Raw genomic sequence first — 4,660 nt, forward strand, 5'->3', positions numbered from 1 at the left:
ATTTTGAGGGTCTTTTAAAGTTATTTAAAGATGTATATATTATATATTTATATATATATAATTATGCTGTCTTAGCTAGCGGTTAGCCAAATTAGCTGTTAGCTAAACAAACTTTAGCTTCCTTTATTCAGTGGTGCGTTGTGTTTTAAATGGGATGACTCGTTTCTTTCTCTCAAATGAAAATATGTCCACAGTCTTCTTGGATCTTGGATTTTCTTTGTTTTTTTTAATTCAAAATGATATGTTGTATGCTTATGAGTCACGCCGTAGCTGGTTAGCCTAAGGCATGGTCTAAAACTCTTTATATAAGGATTTTTCAAGACATCAATGGGAGTGTCACTCCCCGATGTAAGTCAAGTGCACATTTGAGTCGTGACGACTGCAGATGTGAGTTGCGCATGCGTCACTTTGCGACATACAAGATGCTAACGAGAGACTTCTGTAATGTCAATACAGTAAAAATGAACCTACTTAACCAAGTTCATTTACTGCTGGCTACAAGTTAACGATAAACACAACAAAGGTTGTCAGTTGAATAGCATTTTGAGCTAACATTAGCAATCAAACAATCATAAATAGCTAAAACGTTTTTGAAATGATTTCCATCTTGTTATTGTAGGTTATGACACAATAGTTAGCCTATTTTTACAAAAACGTCTGCTACGGAGCCATAACGTGAGATACAAGGTAATGGAGCCTTTTATACATTGTCGTGGTTCTTTAGAAATAAACAACAGACAAATAGAATCTTGAAACGCTTCAGATGTAAAGGTATTCACTGTCAAAGTGGCACCAAATTGAATGGAAGTCAATGGAATGCTAACGGCGGGTGATGGCTTGGTAGCATCAAAATGGCGCCATTGGGAGCTTCGCTTAGAGAGGAGAGGCCGTATGACACACTATGCCGTAAACCATTTCAATCTGAGCATTCTCAACTCAAATCTGCTCTCGACTTACATCGGGGAATGACAGCGAGAAATGGGAGAAATGAATGGGAAATTTACTTTCGGAACACAAGGTCTCTGGAGGAGGGGCGGGACTGTTGAGCTAAATAGAAAATTTAAATAAATGTGGGTGGATGCACAATATGAATATATGAGCATACCATAATTAGATTTATGTATTTCTACTTTTCACACAACTCTCATGTCACACCATATTGTAGGCACCAATACAACAAACTGGTGAATAAATTCAAAATATAATTCAAAATCTAAACAACAACATCTTTTTTTTTGAAAGCTAGGAGTCAGTAAAACACAACTTTTATTTAACTTTCATGCCTAATATTTGAGGTTTAAAAGGGCTTATACATACCACGCATGCCTATTATTTTGAAGCTTTGAGTTTGTTGTGGCTGACCTGACACATCCGGTCACCAGCTGAATTTAATGGCATAGGGACAGTATCCTTCTGGTTCCCATTACAATGCCAAAAACCACAGTCCTTCTGCTCAGCTGTGCTCCTGTGGATATCTGTTTTGATGAACCGTCTGCGCCTCAGTTAGTAAGTAACTTAACGCTAACGTTGCTCTGGTGTTTTTTTCTGCGAAGGACCCGTTTGACAACTTACTGCTTTAACTAACGTTACTGGCTTTGATGTGACTATTTCGCCTAGTTCATCACTCCTCTTTGTAAACACAAACACGGCGATGGAAAAGTCTCGTTTTTTATAGTAAGTGCATTTCTTACACTGCAAATGAGCGAGCGTAACATTTGTGTCTTGAATTCGTTGACATATTTTGACAGAGGCAATATGGGTTCGATGCTTCGACTGAGAGTTACTGACCGAGGCCTTGCAACGTAAACGGTAGACGACAATCCTCTGTCCGGAGGACCTGATGTGCTCGGTTGAGATCACTTAGCTAGCTAGAACCGCTAACGGTAACACATCGCGGCTAAACATGGTTTAACTAGCTAAGGTCGCTGCTAACATTGGCTATTGCAGCATTAGCTAGCTAAGTCAAAGTTACTGTCGATACTTATTAATCTCGTTCAGACGACTAACGTTAATCAGGATATATAGACCAACAATTGACAGTTCTGAGGAGGCTAATAGCTGGAGATTACCGTTAGCCAGTTAGCAGCACATGCATTTGAGGGAACGCTTCCATGGAACGTTGTTACAGCTAAGGTAAGGTTATGGCACACTTAAAAATAAAGGTATTTTTATGTGGCCCTGCATGTCGACACGTACAGGTATACAATGGAACACAAGTTATGAGCCTTTACGACCCCCGAATTGTCTACTTTAAATAAGAGTGCAAAGTATTTAGGTTAAACCAACTTCTTACTTTGTCAACTATTCCTGTCAAAAAATCCTCCCCTTAAATGTACCTCTTTGGGCAGTGTAGCACATTTAGATTTATCTTATCTATACCAGGGCCAACCCTAAACTTTTTAATGCACGTTGCGTTTATTTTATTTTAGATTTTCACTTACATGTGTTGCAGCTGTAGCTATATTTCCAAACAAGGAAAGGGACCACCCTGTCTTTGCATTTAATTTGGATCACAGTCCGTTTTAGTAAAAGTGCGTGTGACACCTGTGGCTTTGATTTTCAACTGAACATTTAGCCCACTTTGTAGAAAATACCAAGATGTGATTTTTGGTCCACATGTCAGCTGTCTTCTAAGGCATGTGCATCTTCTGCATTGGCTTCCATCACTAAGCTGTGATGTTTTCTACATGGGTTGGACTCTGGATGTAGGTGGACACTCAGCAGCATTATCCCGAAAGGGGAACAAGGTAATTCTAGCAACAAAAAGTGAAAATGCTGTAAAAGTTGCCTTTAACTATAATTTATAGGCCTCCTACTTTTATACGTTTTTGTCATCTTGATGCAACCAGTTGTGAATGCAATATTAACATAGCACATTTTGGTGATGTTCTTATGTCAAAGTTGTCAGCAAACCTTTATTATATTCTAGGGATGGTTAACTGACCCACTGATTTAGCGGGTATAGGCTAAATTAGCTGTAGGTTTGATAATAGCTGGATATTAATTTTCCACTTACTGACTACATTACGAGTGTAGCATGTCGAGGATAGTTTAGGGCACTGTATCAAAAAAATCACAACAGTATTTATTTGTTGTTGCTACTGATTTTACGTGCAAAAACAGCACTTTGTGATAGTGGTGTGGGCGAGACATTAAGTCAAAGGATCCAAAGTAGGCCTAGCACCCTTTTTAAATATACTAACTTTATTGGTTATCAGGCAAAAAACACTGATACATATAATCTGCAAACGGCCTAATAATTGGCCAGGGCCGATAAAAGGTAATACTAATGTACCGGTATTTACCTTAGATTACTATATAGCTAGTCCCAAGAAAACATATGAATTACAAGCTTAATAGTGTTTACAGAGTTGCTATACTGAAATGCATTTTAATCTATGTCCCAGCTATTGGCACAGTTAGGGACTGTCTATAAATTGCTTTGTTCTGGCTGATGACACAGACTACTGGGAATTCTTTCAGGAAAGAAATCACCATAAATCAATAAAGACCCTTTTTCTCATTCTAATTGCTGCAGTAGCTGCCAATGGCAGGCTGCTACTTACTACTGATCATATTTTTCTCACATGTCACATGAAAGTGAAACAGGATAGAATAAATTGCCATAAAACCTCACCAAAATTCAATAAAAGACATTTTCTCATTCTTATTGCTGTAGTAGTTGCCAGTGGTAAGCTAGCTGCCTTGTCTACTCCTGGTTGTCACGGTGACACTTCTGTATTGATAGTAGCATGCTATTGCCTCGTATCTGCAAGAGGTCTTACTTCCGAGGTTTTGTCAAGTCACAACAATGTTTTTGGATTTAAAAGTAAATTTCTCGATAGGGTAACAAAAAATATGACATAAAATGCCAAACTGAAATACAATTGTCATTTAAAAATCGAATAATTTGATTATTAATGTTAATTATATTACTTTGTCAACTACTTGAGCCAAAATAAATACATATTGATAGTTTCTTTGTCATATATTATTTTAAACAAAATAAGAAAAATGTACAAACAGAAAATGGGGACAATGTACAAACCTTGTCTTTGACCTAGGAATAAACACCTGTTTTCAGTTAAAAGAATTGTTTGTGAAGACTGAACGTTGTCAGATCCTGTGACCAATACTTAGTGAGCAGTTTGACTTGATAGTGTAGCACTCGGTAACAGATTATATTGAACATCATTGTCATTCAGTCAATCAAATCCAATAATTGTCATTTTACACACAAATCAATTTTAAATGTGCAAAGATTACCACTGGTTGAGGTTATAAAAAAATAAACCCCAATGCCATTTTTTTTAACATACAGCAGGTAATGTTAGCCTACCGTTAGCTGGTAACGTAGTTTGCTAAACTAAAAGGATTCCAGCACCGGGACGTACAAAGGTCTGCAGCTGAAGACACAGAGGAGACTAGCTGCACTTTGAGCCCTATTTATTTTTATAAACAGTTTCCCCTCCTTAGATTAAAAACAATCTTGTCGACACAAGCAAGGTTTAAAAAAACAAAATAAAAACAACTCTCTATCAAGTTCTGTTAACAGCACGCCAAACCATCAGGTGGTGAACCCTAACCGTTAAGCCATGTTGGCCAATCAGAAGCCTGGAGTTCCTGTAGAGGTCCAACCAGGTCTCGTCTTCCTTGTCGA

General features: G+C 37.7%; 1 protein-coding gene and 1 long non-coding RNA gene across 5 annotated transcripts in view; both read left to right on the top strand.

The window, feature by feature from the left end:
* LOC116695664 (uncharacterized) overlaps positions 1-4,660 on the top strand; it is an 813,105-nt gene that overhangs the window by 382,414 nt on the left and 426,031 nt on the right. The window lies entirely within an intron of this gene.
* The window catches only part of LOC116695624 (CUE domain-containing protein 1), a 29,809-nt gene continuing 26,450 nt past the window's right edge, over positions 1,302-4,660 (top strand). For 3 of the 4 annotated variants that reach the window (XR_004333503.1, XM_032526028.1, XM_032526031.1), the window contains exon 1: positions 1,302-1,506. The gene's annotated coding sequence lies outside the window, so the exon portion shown is untranslated. Of the gene's footprint in view, positions 1,675-4,660 lie in introns of all 4 variants that reach the window. The other variant, XM_032526030.1, reaches the window with a different exon arrangement.

Source organism: Etheostoma spectabile, chromosome 9 (assembly GCF_008692095.1).
Source record: "Etheostoma spectabile isolate EspeVRDwgs_2016 chromosome 9, UIUC_Espe_1.0, whole genome shotgun sequence".
Classification (NCBI taxonomy): domain Eukaryota; kingdom Metazoa; phylum Chordata; class Actinopteri; order Perciformes; family Percidae; genus Etheostoma; species Etheostoma spectabile.